Below are 15,929 nucleotides of genomic sequence, written 5' to 3' on the forward strand. Positions count from 1 at the left end.
CAATGCAGATCAGTATGGTGTTCCGAGAGACAACAGTACTGTTTAAATTGTCTCAGCACAAAAACTTGGACAGGATTGTGATTCGGTGTTCACTAGAGAGGGCGATCTGCATCATGGCGGGGCGGGCAGCCACCGCCACCCGCCGAAGACAGTCCACTCAGCAGAACCAGGACTTGTCTGTAAACACTTCTACATCTGGCGAGGTCATAGGTAGAAAGATTTAATGGCATCACACGCCAGCACTGTAGCTGAAGCCAGCAGCGATAACACTTACTATCAACTCACAAAGTAAACTCTGCCAGCACTGTGAGGGTGTTCCAGACCAGACTGACCTGTGGGTTGAGAGACTGGTGATGTTTGCGTCAAGTTCTGGTTTATTGTGGGTAATATATTTTGACTGGCACCCGAGTATATATATGTATGTATATAACCCTGATTATTGCGTATATATACAGTATAGTTCTCTCTCTCTCTCTCTCTCTCTCTCTCTCTCTCTCTCTCTCTCTCTCTCTCTCCCTTATCGTCTATCACCTGTCCTCACCTTTGGTCACTTCTTCTCGCCTCTCCTGACCTCTCGTGACCTCACCTAACCTCTGCTCACCTCTTCTGACTTGACCTGACCTCTCCAGGGGCGGCGTCAGCATAGAGATAGAGAAGACCCCCACAAGGACCACCTCCAAATTGTTCCTGACGAGGGCGATGAAGGATGACTCCGGCAACTACACTTGTGCCCCGCAGTTCGCTGACGCCGCTTCTGTCCTCGTTCACGTCGTCAATGGTGAGTCGATGAGTCAGTGTTGAGTGATTTGATTGTTTAACGTTAAGTCTCTGAGTCACTAATCGCTGACTCATTCATTTATTGATAGTTAGTTACTTATTCATTGATGTACAGTCACTGATGTTCTGTCATTTTGAGTCGTCGAGTCATTTTGTTTCAGCAACACTACATTATGTCTCCGAGTCAGTGTAATTTCGTCGCTGAGTCACATAATGAGTCACTTAGTCATTGATACCGAGTCACTGAAGCTCTCTCTCACAATTAGTGAGTCAATTATAGTGCGTTTCTTCTCAGCTGAGAAAAGATGCACCCCCCAACCCCCATAAAGAGTTAGAGCTGATTGGCTGTTGCAAATCTGTTCGATTTCGTCCTGAAGTAATGATGTATTTGCAAATGAGTTTATTTATAATCGTTGGGATGACCGTTTCTGACGAGAAAGATATCTAGCTGAATTATTTAAAGATACATACATTCATTATTTCAAACAGGAGCACGTAGGAAGTTATCAGAAATCTTATACATGAATTAACTGTTAAACCCCGGTAACAAATTAACGCTTTCGGAGGAAGAAATTAATATATACTTATTTTTACCTAAAATAAGACATACGAAGACAAATTACGTATCAGTAAGACTACATTATGCAAAAACAACATTTTAAAACATCAGAATCACACTAAAATATTACACCTCCTCTGAAAATTGGTGGTTGAGTGTGACAGACTTAGCCGCTCGAGGGAACAGCCGTCAGCAGAGGCGGGAAATATAACTGTGAACAACAGATGAGAAAAAAAAACACTATACTTTTCTATTTGCTGACAGGACTGTGAGTCACTAATTATAAGTCATTAGGTCATTGCGTAATCTGTACACCTGTAACGCACTCATTGTAAACGGTACCAATGTAAGTTGAAGACTATCACTATATTGCTGAACACATCCAGATGAACCAGTGTTAATTATTGTACCCACATAAACAAGCCATTCAAGACTGTATTACTGTAAGATACATCACTGTATTACTGTAAGATACATCACTGTATTACTGTAAGATACATCACTGTATTACTGTAAGATACATCACTGTATTACAGTAAGATGCACCACTGTATTACTGTAAGATACACCACTGTATTACTGTAAGATACATCACTTTATTACTGTAAGATACATCACTGTATTACAGTAAGATGCACCACTGTATTACTGTAAGATACACCACTGTATTACTGTAAGATACATCACTGTATTACTGTAAGATACATCACTGTATTACAGTAAGATGCACCACTGTATTACTGTAAGATACACCACTGTATTACTGTAAGATACATCACTGTATTACTGTAAGATACATCACTGTATTACTGTAAGATACATCACTGTATTACAGTAAGATGCACCACTGTATTACTGTAAGATACACCACTGTATTACTGTAAGATACATCACTTTATTACTGTAAGATACATCACTGTATTACAGTAAGATGCACCACTGTATTACTGTAAGATACACCACTGTATTACTGTAAGATACATCACTGTATTACTGTAAGATACATCACTGTATTACAGTAAGATGCACCACTGTATTACTGTAAGATACATCACTGTATTACTGTAAGATACATCACTGTATTACAGTAAGATGCACCACTGTATTACTGTAAGATACATCACTGTATTACTGTAAGATACATCACTGTATTACTGTAAGATACATCACTGTATTACAGTAAGATGCACCACTGTATTACTGTAAGATACACCACTGTATTACTGTAAGATACATCACTGTATTACTGTAAGATACACCACTGTAAAACTGTCACATACATCACTGTATTAATGTAAGATACATCACTGTATTACTCTAAGATACATCACTGTATTACTGTAAGATACACCACTGTATTACTGTAAGATACATCACTGTATTACTGTAAGATACACCACTGTAAAACTGTCACATACATCACTGTATTAATGTAAGATACATCACTGTATTACTGTAAGATACAATCTGTATTACTGTAAGATACATCACTGTATTACTGTAAGATACATCACTGTATTACTGTAAGATACACCACTGTATTACTGTAAGATACAAAACTGTATTACTGTAAGATACACCACTGTATTACTGTAAGATACACCACTGTATTACTGTAAGATACATCACTGTATTACTGTAAGATACACCACTGTATTACTGTAAGATACACCACTGTATTACTGTAAGATACATCACTGTATTACTGTAAGATACATCACTGTATTACTGTAAGATACACCACTGTATTACTGTATGATACACTACTGTATTACTGTAAGATTCATCACTGTATTACTGTAAGATACACCACTGTATTACTGTAAGATACATCACTGTATTACTGTAAGATACACCACTGTATTACTGTAAGATACATCACTGTATAACTGTATGATACATCACTATATTACTGTAAGACAAATCACTGTATTACTGTAAGATACACTACTGTATTATTGTAAGATACACCACTGTATTACTGTAAGATACATCACTGAATTACTCTAAGATAAACCACTGTATTACTTTAAGATACATTACTGTATTACTGTAAGATACATAACTGTATTCCTATAAGATATATCACTGTATTACTGTAAGATACATCACTGTATTACTGTAAGATACACCACTGTATTACTGTAAGATAGATCACTGTACTACTGTAAGATACATCACTGTATTACTGTAAGATACATCACTGTATAACTGCAAGATACATCACTGTATTACTGTTAGATACACCACTGTATTACTGTAAGATACACCACTGTATTACTGTAAGATACACTACTGTATTATTGTAGGATACACCACTGTATTGCTGTAAGATAGATCACTGTACTACTGTAAGATACATCACTGTATTACTGCAAGATACATCACTGTATCACTGCAAGATACATCACTGTATTACTGTAAGATACACTACTGTATTATTGTAGGATACACCACTGTATTGCTGTAAGATACACTACTGTATTATTGTAAGATACACCACTGTATTACTGCAAGATACACCACTGCATTACTGTAAGAAACACCACTGTATTACTGTAAGATACATCACTGTATTACTGTAAGATACATCACTGTATTACTGTAAGATACATCACTGGTGTAGGTGATGGTCTAGTTAATGGTTCACCTCTGCAGGGGAAGAGTCAGCCGCTGTCCACACCGCGAGAAGTGCAGAAGTCACGAGCAGCTGGTTGGTGGTGACCTGCTGCCAGCTGTTGTTGATGCTGTGTTGCTGCTGCAGCTGACCCAATACCGCTGGTGAGTAGTGTGTCCTTCCCCCACTCTTACTTCCTTCCCACCCTCTCACTTCCTTCCCTGAGTCTCACTTCCTTCAATCACTTTCACTTCCTTCCCTCACTCCCACTTCCTTCCCTCAATCTCACTTCCTTCCCTCACTTTCACTTCCTTCCCTCGCTCCCACTTCCTTCCCCCAATCTCAATTTCTTCCCTCCCTCTCACTTCCTTCCCTCCCTCTCACTTCCATCCCTCCCTCTCACTTCCTTCCCTCCCTCTCACTTCCTTCCCTCCCTCTCACTTCCATCCCTCCCTCTCACTTCCTTCCCTCCCTCTCACTTCCTTCCCTCCCTCTCACTTCCTTCCTCCCTCCTCTCACTTCCATCCTCCCTCTCACTTCCTTCCCTCCCTCTCACTTCCATCCCTCCCTCTCACTTCCTTCCCTCCTCTCACTTCCTTCCCTCCCTCTCCTTCCTTCCCTCCCTCTCACTTCCATCCCTCCCTCTCACTTCCTTCCCTCCCTCTCACTTCCTTCCCTCCCTCTCACTTCCTTCCCTCCCTCTCACTTCCATCCCTCCCTCTCACTTCCTTCCCTCCCTCTCCTTCCATCCCTCCCTCTCACTTCCCTTCCCTCCCTCTCACTTCCCTTCCCTCCCTCTCCTTCCATCCCTCCCTCTCACTTCCTTCCCTCCCTCTCACTTCCTTCCCTCCCTCTCACTTCCTTCCTCCCTCTCACTTCCTTCCCTCCCACTCTCCTTCCTTCCCTCCCTCTCACTTCCATCCCTCCCTCTCACTTCCTTCCTCCCTCTCCTTCCATCCCTCCCTCTCACTTCCTTCCCTCCCTCTCACTTCCTTCCTCCCTCTCCTTCATCCCTCCCTCTCTTCCTTCCCTCCCTCTCACTTCCTTCCCTCCCCTCTCCTTCCTTCCCTCCCTCTCACTTCCTTCCCTCTCTCTCATTTCCTTCCTCCCTCTCACTTCATCCCTCCCTCTCACTTCCATCCCTCCCTCTCACTTCCTTCCCTCCCTCTCTTCCTCCCTCCTCTACTTCCATCCCTCCCTCTCCTTCCTTCCCTCCCTCTCCCTTCCTTCCTCCCTCTCACTTCCTTCCTCCCTCTCACTTCCATCCCTCCCTCTCACTTCCTTCCCTCTCTCTCATTTCCTTCCCTCCCTCTCTTCATTCCCTCCCTCTCACATCCTTCCCTCCCTCACTTCCATCCCTCCCTCTCACTTCCATCCCTCCCTCTCACATCTTCTCCCTCGTCCCTCTCAACCTCCTAATTATATTCTGTATATGTGTGTGTGTGGGTGGGGGTGGTGGTGTAGGTGGTGGTGTAGCTGGTGTAGGTGGTGGTGTAGGTGGTGTGTGTAGCTAGTGTAGGTGGTGTAGGTGGTGGGTAGGTGGTGTAGGTGGTGGTGTAGGTGGTGGTGTAAGTAGTGGTAGGTGATGGTGTAGATGGTGGTGTAGGTGGTGGTGTAGGCGAAGTGTAGGTAGTGTAGGTGGTGGTGTAGGTGATGGCGTAGGTGGTGGTGTAGGTGATGGCGTAGGTGGTGGTGTAGGTGGTGGTGTGGAGGTGTAGGGTGGTGGTAGGTGGTGGTGTAGATGGTGGTGTAGGTGATGGTAGGTGGTGGTGTAGATGGTGGTGTAGGTGATGGTGTAGGTGGTGGTGTAGGTGGTGGTGTAGGTGACAGGGTGGTGGTGTAGGTGGTGGTGTAGGTGATGGTGTAGATGGTGGTGTAGGTGATGGTGTAGATGGTGGTGTAGGTGATGGCGTAGTGTGTGTAGGTGGTGGTGTAGCTGATGGTGTAGATGGTGGTGTAGGTGATGGTGTAGTGGTGTGGGTGATGGCGTAGGTGGTGGTGTAGGTGGTGTAGGTGGTGGTGTAGGTGATGGTGAGATGGTGGTGAGGTGATGGCAGATGGTGGTGTAGGTGGTGGTAGGTGGTGGTGTAGGTGGTGGTAGATGGTGGTGTAGGTGATGGCGTAGGTGTGTATGGTGGTGTAAGTGGTGGTGTATATGATGTAGGTGGCGTAGGTGGTGGTGTAGATAATGGTGTAGACTGTGGTGCACGTGATGGTGTAGGTGACGTAGGTGGTGGTCTAGGTGGTGGTGTAGATGATGGTGGAGGCTGTGTAGGTGGTGGTGTGTATGGTCGTGTAGGTGGTGGTGTGTATGGTGGTGTAGGTGGTGGGGTAGATGGTTTAGTGGTGGTGTAGGTGGTGGTGTAGGTGGTGGCAGGTGGTGTAGATGGTGGTGTAGGTGGTGGTGCAGGTGGTGGTGTAGATTGTGATGTAGGTGATGGTGTAGGTGCAGGTGGTGGTGTAGGTGGTGGTGTAGGTGGTGTAAGTGGTGTGGTGGTGTAGGTGATGGTGTAGGTGGTGTAAGCGGTGGTGTATGTGGTGGTGTAGGTGATGGTGTAGATAATGGTGTAGATGATGTTGCAGGTGGCATAGGTGGTGGTAGAGGTGGTGTTGTAGGTGGTGGTGTAGACGGTAGGTGTAGGTGATGGTGTAGGTGGTGGTGTAGATGGTGGTGGAGGTGGTGTAGGTGGTGGTGTGTATGGTGGTGTAGGTGATGGTGTAGATAATGGTGTAGATGGTGGTGTAGATGGTGGTGTAGATTGTTAGGTTCTGGATAATAAGTTCAATATACAGGAGAGAACACAAACACCTGTATAGATTTTGTAGGTTCGATTTACTGGATAAGAGATATGTACACAGAGGGAAGTAGTGCTCTCCTCAACCTGGCTGCCTGTCAACTGCTATAGACGACGTATGGCAAGTGATACATTAGCAGCTTCCATACGTCGCCAGGCACATAAATTAAGCATGTGGGATATGGTAATTACATTGCCACACGCTGCTAGCTAGGCTGAATAAATAATACATAAATGGAGCACATACATAATATACATACATAATATATAATCCAGCATACATAATATACATACACCTCCCTCCCCCCTATACACTCATAGCAAAGTCTTGAGCGGACCTTTTCTTTCGGATCCGTTCTGAGCATCGAGGGACTTCATCACTGGGAAGGGTATGGGACTCAACACTGGTGGCGAGGTCAGCAGAAGGCATTGTTACGGGGCAGAGAAAACGGCGGTTCGTCCACCACACACGACCACTGGGTAACCGCACCTGGTAGTCCCGTGACCTACCGAGACCCATGACTACGCCTACTTTGTCCCAACGTAGGGAGGTCGGGTCCTGAACACGGACTCGGGTGCCGACACTCAACCTGGGGAGAGAACGGGCGTGGTCGTTGTAGCGGGCGACGACGTCCTGAACACGTTCGGCGGCTCGGCGATCACAATCCTCTGTCTTGGCCTGCCACTCCTTGGAGAAGGATTGAGGGTAAGCAGGGACACAAGAACGAAGGGGGCGTCCATACAAAACCTGGGCAGGGGAGCGTCCGGTGTAGTTAGGTGTGTTGCGGAGTTCAAGAAGACCCCGGTCGAAGGCCTCGCAGTCAATGTTCCCAGAAGGGGCCACCTTAAGGATGAGGTGCTTCAGGGATTTGACAGCAGCCTCAGCGTGGCCGTTGGACTGCGGGTAATGGGGCGATGACAACACATGCCGGACTCCCCATCGGTCAAGGAACACAGCAAAGTCCCGGCTTGTGAACTGAGGCCCTCCGTCGGTTCGCAGGCGTACAGGAACGCCCACGTCACGGAAGTAGTGGCGGAACTTGCTGATGGTGGCGGCAGACGTCGTGTCATTACCGCACTTGATGACAACCGGCCAACCAGAGAGACGGTCGACGATAACAAGGAAGGACTTTCCTGACACACAGAAAAAGTCGGCCGACACAGACTCAAAGGGGCGGGTGGGGTTGTCGTCACTCATGAAGGGTTCCTGCTGCTGGCTGGGTTGTAATACTTGGCAGGGCTCACACGCACGGACAACATTGGAGATGTCGGAGTTGATGCCGGGCCAGAACACAGTCTGTCGTGCACGTCGTTTGGTGGCCTCAGCTCCACGGTGACTGTCGTGAAGGCGAGCCAAGACGTGGGGACGTGATGCAGCAGGGACAACTACACGTGCTCCGTACAGAACAAGGTCTCCGTCGCAGTAGAGTTCATCGCGGAGTTTCCAATACGGGAGCAGGGTGTTGTGAAGATCGTAGCGGTTGCTAGGAAATCCATTCCTCACACACTCGACAAGTCGGACGTAGGAAGGGTCATCTCGGGCCGCTGTTCGAAGGTCCTCCATTGCCTTGTCGTCATCTGGTGACAGGTCCGAACGAAGGGATTGGACGGCATGGAGAGTGACCACAGTCCTGACGGAAAGAGCGAGGTCGGCGTCGAGCACATGGTCTTCTGGAGTAGGGCGGCTGACAGGAGAGCGGGATAAGGCATCAGGGATGCAGAGCTCCTTACCAGCACGCCACACTGCTGTGAAGATGTACGCCGAGAGCTTCTCTTTCAGACGCTGGAGGCGAGGGTTCTCAACGGCGTCCAGCGTGTAGTGGTTGAGGATCGGGACAAGCGGGCGATGGTCGGTCACTAGGTGAAAGTGTTGCAGGCCTATGAGGTAAAACCTGCACTTGGACATCGCCCAAACCACAGCCAACAGCTCCAACTCAATAGTGGCGTAGCGCGTCTCAGTGTCAGAGAGGAAACGCGAGCCACACTGGACGAGCCGGAACTGCCCTCCACCATGATCCTGCAGTAGGGCGTATCCCACGCCATACAAGCGTGAGGCATCTGTCTGCAGAACTGTCGGCAAGGCTGGGTCAAACGTGGCGAGGACAGGTGGACGAGACAGGGCCTGTTTCACTTGCTGGAAGGCCTTGTCGTGGTCGGGGGTCCACAGGAATGTCCTCTTGGGGCTCATCAGGGGGCGAAGTGGTTGAGCAGCTGCGGAGATGTCCGACGAAAACTCTGCTAACTGGTTGACGAGACCGATGAAGGACCTCAAGTCGGTCAGGTTAGCAGGGGTGGGAAAATCCGTGATGGCGCGGACCTTTTCCGGGTCAGCTGCGATACCATTCCCTGAAAGGGTGTACCCACAAAAGTCCACTGAAGAGCTGGCCAGAACAAACTTGTCGGCATTTAGGGTGATGCCGTGCTTCCGGCACCTGTTGAGTACCTCGTAGATACGGCAGAGGTGATCCATATAATCCTCGTCGTACACGAGTATGTCGTCGACCACTTTCACGCAGTTTGCCAGACCTTGTAGAGCCATATCACCTCGAAGACAGAAAGCGTCTCCTGTAGCGGCGAATCCCATGGGGCCACGGCAATAACTGTAACGTCCATGCAGGGTGATGAAAGTTGTGAGTGGTCGGTCTTCTTCGGCAAGCTCTATCTGCCAGTATCCACACAGGGCGTCCATCGTCGTGAAGAAGCGCGCCTTCGGGTTCACACTGCGTATAGCTGCAAAGGGCGTGGGAGAAGGGTGCGCAGGACGAGACACCTGGCTGTTGAGCTTGGAGAGGTCAGTGGTGATCCGAACACCACCTTTAGGTTTTGCGACGACAACCATAGGGTGACACCATGGAGACGGGTCATCGCCGGTTGGTGCAATAATTTCTTGGGCGACCATGGAGTCCAGCTCGTTTTTGACCGCCTCGCGGAAGGCCAGGGGAACCAGTCGAGGGGTGTAAATAGCGAAGGGCTTCGCGTCGTCCGTCAGGTGGATCCTCATGGGGGGACCTGCCATCTTCTTGAGAGGCTTGGATTCCAGAGCGGACTTGGTCACCAGAACGTCGCTGAATTCCTTCAGGAAGTACTTCCGAGCATCCGAAGGAGAGGTGTCACTGGCAAGAGGCAGAGGTAGGGCGGCAGCAGGGTCGTTGCTGCTCCCTTTTTGCACCCTGTTGGCGTGTTTTACCTCAAGAATAGGTTTGGGGAAGTCCTGGGAGATGATGGCCAACTCTTGACAATGTCTGTAGGACAGCAAAGGAGTCGGGACACCGTTATGCACATCAATCCAGGCTTGACACGACCTGTTGCCAAAGGTGACTTGTGCTTGGAGTGAACCCAGGGCCGGGGTCATCTGTGAACCATCTGCCATAAAGCGGAGATCCTTGGGGGGCGGTCCTAGATCATTTGGAGAGAGCCCCAAGCATTGCAAATGCTGGGGACCGATGACTGTAGCATCAGCGCCGGTGTCGGGCAACATCTGAAGACGGGATGACACACTGCGGTAGGTCACAATGACACTGATGTACTGGGGGACTTTGGTCCTGGGACGCGGGGGGGAGCACACATTCCTAATATGGCTCGAGCGTTGTCCAGGGTCGTCATGCTTCTGATTGGAAGACTGTGGGCGGCCCTCTCTGGTGGAAGGGAGCTGAAGCTTCCGCCGACGCTGTCCCTTGGGTTTGTTGGAAGGGCAACACTTGTCATAGTGGCCCAGACGACCGCACACATTGCACTGGACGTACTTGGCTGGGCACCGTACTGTGAGTGACCAGTGGCCCTTACGGTCACAACTGTTGCATGTAGACTCAGCAGCTGGACACACCTGTGTTCCGTGCTGCTTACCACAGTTGTTACAAAATGAACCGGGCGTGGACGTGGTGGGCGAAGGCGTAGGAGCAGACTTCTTGTCCTTCTTGTACCGGGACACAGCGCGTACAGCTGTAGGGGGAGCTCGGATGGCAGAGGTGGCACACCTGGCAGCCTCATAGGAGCGACATATCGTCAACACATCGTTGAGAGAAGAGGAAGAGTCGAGGGAGGTGAGGCGTTGGACAAGTTCCTCGTCCTTAACACCCATCAGGATCACCTGCTTCAACTGGGTCTCCTCGCACTGCTGGTGGTGGCCTAGACATATATCTACCTCTTCCGAGGCTCTCTTAAGACGTACATAAAAGGCGTCAAAAGACTCACCCTCCATCTGTCTGCAGCTAAACAATTCCCTCCTGCGCAGAGCTTCATTCTGCTGTCCTTTGATGTGCCGTTGTAGAATGTCCAGTACCTCCTCTACAGACAGCGAAGAGGTTGGGGGTACCTGCAACGTATGTTCTAAGACACGCTGAATTTCCAAGGACAGGCACATACGCAGCTGAATGAGTTGTTTAGGCTGTGACAAACTCTGGAGATCCACCATCGTAGAATAATCAGTCCACCGTCGCCGCCATTCACGAAAAGTCTGGAAATTCACATCAGGCTTCAAGATGGGCGGTGTTTGAGCAGCTGCTTTAGGTGGGGCTGGGGGGCGTGAAGGAAGCATTGATGAGGTATCTGAACCAGTCAGTACCAGGGCAGTGTTAGAGCCAGGGGCTTGGTTAACAGCGAGGCGAGATATCAAGGCTTCAAACCGTGCACTGTCTTCCAATCTCCGTTGGTGGTCTCTCTCTGCCTCTGCTTGCCTTCTGTGTTCATCCGCCACACGTCTATTAGCTTCATCCTCGCGCCTTTCATCTCTCATAAACTTCATTAAAGCAATTATCTCTGGAGACAACGCTGAATATCGAGGTGAAGGGCTGCGCGATGTTGTGGGAGCTGGAGCGTCGTGGTCAGCCATGTCATCCATCTCTGCGGGGCTATCATCCGCCTCACTCGTCCGGGCGGCGCTGGCTCCACGGCTACGTAAGGTACGAGACATAACTACTTCATCTGTGTACTGTGTCTTAAATCAGTGTTGACCGGTCAGCCCGTCGTATCAACAAGATTTCAGACAAAAAAAATTAATTAAATACACAGATAAGTAGGTTATATATATAAAATATATATAAGGGAGCCGCGCGGTCAGCGAGTGTTAGTACATGTATGGGTGTGTGTGTCCCGGGCAGGAGCGTCTTGCCTCGAGCTGTGAGGGGGTGTGGAGGCGACGCTGTGAGGGGGGGGTGGAGACGGCGAGAAGCGTCAGTCACCCTCTGGACGCGGTCAGAGAAGGGTGCACTGAACTCTACTCCCCACAAATGCCCAGAACATGCCGTATACCTTGGGAATCCGTTAGAACAAGGTCACACATGAATGGCACGAAACACACAATGCACTAAACACTTCACAGAAAATCACTGTCACTGACACTGCTCAAAGTTGCTAAATTCTTCGAGGACGGGTGGCGGGCGGCGGTTGGTTGACACAGGGCAGGAGGCCATAAGCCGGCTTTCCACAAACTTTGCACTGTCACTCGTAATTATCCAGTAAGATTACGCACTGCGCCATGTTAGGTTCTGGATAATAAGTTCAATATACAGGAGAGAACATAAACACCTGTATAGATTTTGTAGGTTCGATTTACTGGATAAGAGATATGTACACAGAGGGAAGTAGTGCTCTCCTCAACCTGGCTGCCTGTCAACTGCTATAGACGACGTATGGCAAGTGATACATTAACAGCTTCCATACGTCGCCAGGCACATTAATTAAGCATGTGGGATATGGTAATTACATTGCCACACGCTGCTAGCTAGGCTGAATAAATAATACATAAATGGAGCACATACATAATATACATACATAATATATAATCCAGCATACATAATATACATACATAGATGGTGGTGTAGATATGGTGCAAATGGTGGTGTAGATGGTGGTGTAGATGGTGGTGTAGATGGTGGTGTACGTGGTGTAGGCTGTGGTGTCGATGGTGGTGTAGGTGGTGGTGCAGGTGGTGTAGGTGGTGGTGTAGATGGTGGTGGAGGTGATAGTGTAGGTGGTGGTGTTGGTGGTGGTGTAGGTGGTGGTGCAGGTGGTGTGGGTGGTGGTGTCGATGATTTTGTAGGTGATGTAGATGGTGGTGCAGGTGGTGGTGTAGGTGGTGTGGTGGTGTAGGGTGGTGGTATATATGATGGTGTAGGTGGTGTAGTGGTGGTTTATGGTGTAGGTGGTGGTGTAGGTGGGCAGGTGGTGTGATGGGTAGGTGGTGGTAGTGATGGTGTAGGTGGTGTAGGTGGTTTATGTGGTGTAGCGGTGGTAGGTGGTGGTGTAGATGATGGTGTAGGTGGTGTAGATGGTGGTGTAGGGTGGGTGATGCAGGTAGTTGTGTAGGTGATGGTGTAGATAATGGTAGATAATGGTGTAGATGGTGGTGTAGGTGATGGTGTAGGTGGTGGTATATATAATAGTGTAGGTGGTGTAGGTGATGGTGTAGATAATGGTGTAGATAATGGTGTAGATGGTGGTATATATGATTGTGTAGGTGGTGTAGGTGGTGGTGAAGATGATGGTGTAGATGGTGGTAGGTGGTGATGTAGGTGATGGTGTAGGTGATGGTGTAGATAATGGTGTAGATAATGGTGTAGATGGTGGTGTAGGTGATGGTAGGTGGTGGCATATACAGTAGGTGGTGTAGGTGGTGGTGTAGATGATGGTGTAGATGGTGGTGTAGGTGGTGATGTAGGTAGTTGTGTAGGTGATGGTGTAGATAATGGTGTAGATGGTGGTATAGGTGATGGTGTAGGTGGTGGTATATATAATAGTGTTGGTGGTGTAGGTGGTGGTGTAGATGATGGTGTAGGTGGTGGTGTAGGTGGTGATGTAGGTAGTTGTGTAGGTGATGGTGTAGATAATGGTGTAGATAATGGTGTAGATGGTGGTGTAGGTGATGGTGTAGATAATGGTGTAGATGGTGGTGTAGGTGGCGTAGGTGGTGGTATAGGTGGTGTAGGTGATGGTGGAGGTGGTGTAGGTTGTGGTGTAGGTGGTGGTGTAGGTGGTGTAAGCGATGGTGTAGGTGATGTAGGTGGTGGTGGTGTAGGTGGTGATGGTGTAGGTGGTACAGTATATAACAGGCGTCACCCTTCCTGCAAGCCCGGCCACAACCACAGCCTTCCTCCCGCGCCAGGCAGTTGTGGTACTAAAACAACTATCTGTGTGTACTTTGTGGGAAACAATACGAGACCATGGACGATAAATTTTATGAGAGTTATGACTTGTCAGGGGGTGCTGGTGGTAGAGTGGTACCGCTCTTGCCTTCGCAAGCTAGATGTCACGGGTTCGATTCCCAGGTCGGTGGAAGTTGTTTGGACATACTTCCTAGCCCCCATTAGTCCCTGTTCACCTAGCAGTAAAGTAGGTACCTGGTGTAAATCGAAAGTTGCGAATTCGTATTCAGGGACAAGTTGTTGGAGCTTCCAATAACTTGATGACATAAACCATTGACTCTTCAGGCTTCTACGCCCTTAACTCATGAGACATAAAGGCAAGAATAAACTTTGCATGCTTCCCTGTTGGGCGCTGTAAACGCTTCTGCGCTTCACCTTACACAAGAATGTAGGGGGGTGCCCAATAAAAAAAAAAAAAAAAAATATCACTAGTCACACGGAAAATTTTGGAGCATATCGACCCCCACCTGCACAGATAGTTGTTTTAGCTACTGTGCATGATCATTGTATAACTACTGTATGTCATGGCCAAGCGAGATGTGCTGTGTGCTCTGTGTTTCATACGGCGTGCCATGTGCCAATGTCAAAGAGGTGTGTCATGTGCCTGTGTCATCATAGAGGTGTGTCACGTGCCTGTGTCATGTGGCCGTGTCATAAATCTGTGTCATGTGCCCGTGTCATAGAGGTGTGCTGCGTGCCCGTGTCATAGAGGTGTCGTGCCCGTGTCATAGAGGTGTGTCATGTGTCCGTATCATAGAGGGCGTCAGTGTGTCCGTGTCAGAGGTGTCGCCCTGTGCTGGGTGTGGCCGTGGCCAGAAATCTGTGTCAGCAGCCCGTGTCACAGGAGGTGTGTCATGTGCCCTCGTGTTATAGAGGCAGGTCATGTGTCCGTATTACAGAGGAAGGCCATGTGCCCGTGTGCTCATAGAGTTGTGTCATGTGGCTGGTGTCACAGAGGTGTGTCATGTGGCTGTGTCATAGAGGTGCCATGCCTGTGTCAGAGATGTGTCAGGGGCTGTCAGAGGTGTGTCATGTATCCGTGTCATAGAGGTGTGTCGTGTGCCTGTGTCTTGCAGCCGTGTCATAGAGGTGTGTCGTGTGCCTGTGTCTTGTAGCCGTGTCATAGAGGTGTGTCATGTACCTGTGTCATAGAGGTGTGCCATGTGCCCATGTCATAGAGGTGTGTCATGTACCTGTGTCATAGAGGTGTGCCATGTGCCCGTGTCAAAGAGGTGTCCAGTACCTGTGTTTCATAGAGGTGTGCTGGTGCCCATGTCATAGAGGTGTGTCATGTACCTGTGTCATAGAGGTGTGCCATGTGCCCATGTCATAGAGGTGTGTCATGTACCTGTGTCATAGAGGTGTGCCATGTGCCCGTGTCAAAGAGGTGTGTCTGTGTCATGTAGCCGTGTCATAGATGTGTGTCATGTGCCCGTGTCATAGAGGTGTGTCATGTGGCCGTGTCATAGAGATGTGCCGTGTGTCAGATGAATCATGCATTAACAGGTGTGTTTTGTTCACAGGGATCAGAGCGTTGATGTACTGATACTCCGAGTCTTCACCGAGACACTGTACAGGTGGGTGTAAGTGGTGATGGTGTAGGTGGTGATGGTGTAGGTGGTGATGGTGGTGTAGGTGGTGATGGTGTAGGTGGTGATGGTGTAGGTGGTGATGGTGGTGTGGTGATGGGTGTAGGTGGTGATGGTGTAGGTGGTGATGGTGTAGGGTGAAAGATGGTGGTGGTGATGGTGGTGTAGGTAGATGGTGTAGGTGGTGATGGTGGTGTAGGTGGTGATGGTGGGTGAGGTAGATGGTGTGTAGGTGGTGATGGTGGTGTAGGTGGTGATGGTGTAGGTGGTGATGGTGTAGGTGGTGATGGTAGGGTGGTGATGGTGGTGTAGGTGGTGATGATGTAGGTGGTGATGGTGTAGGGTGGTGATGGTGTAGGTGGTGATGGTGTAGGTGGTGTGTAGGTGGTGATGGTGGTAGGTGGTGATGATGTAGGTAGATGGTGTAGGTAGATGAAGTTGGTGTGATGTAGT

General features: G+C 48.9%; 1 long non-coding RNA gene across 1 annotated transcript; it reads left to right on the forward strand.

The window, feature by feature from the left end:
- The first annotated feature begins 569 nt into the window (after positions 1 to 569).
- Positions 570 to 15,496, forward strand: LOC121864895. Its single transcript, XR_006088682.1, has 3 exons — positions 570 to 778; positions 3,995 to 4,117; positions 15,411 to 15,496. It is a non-coding gene; the product is annotated as an uncharacterized LOC121864895 (long non-coding RNA).
- The last annotated feature ends 433 nt before the right edge of the window (positions 15,497 to 15,929 follow it).

This window comes from Homarus americanus, unplaced genomic scaffold, assembly GCF_018991925.1.
Source record: "Homarus americanus isolate GMGI-L3 unplaced genomic scaffold, GMGI_Hamer_2.0 scaffold41295, whole genome shotgun sequence".
In the NCBI taxonomy this organism is placed as follows: domain Eukaryota; kingdom Metazoa; phylum Arthropoda; class Malacostraca; order Decapoda; family Nephropidae; genus Homarus; species Homarus americanus.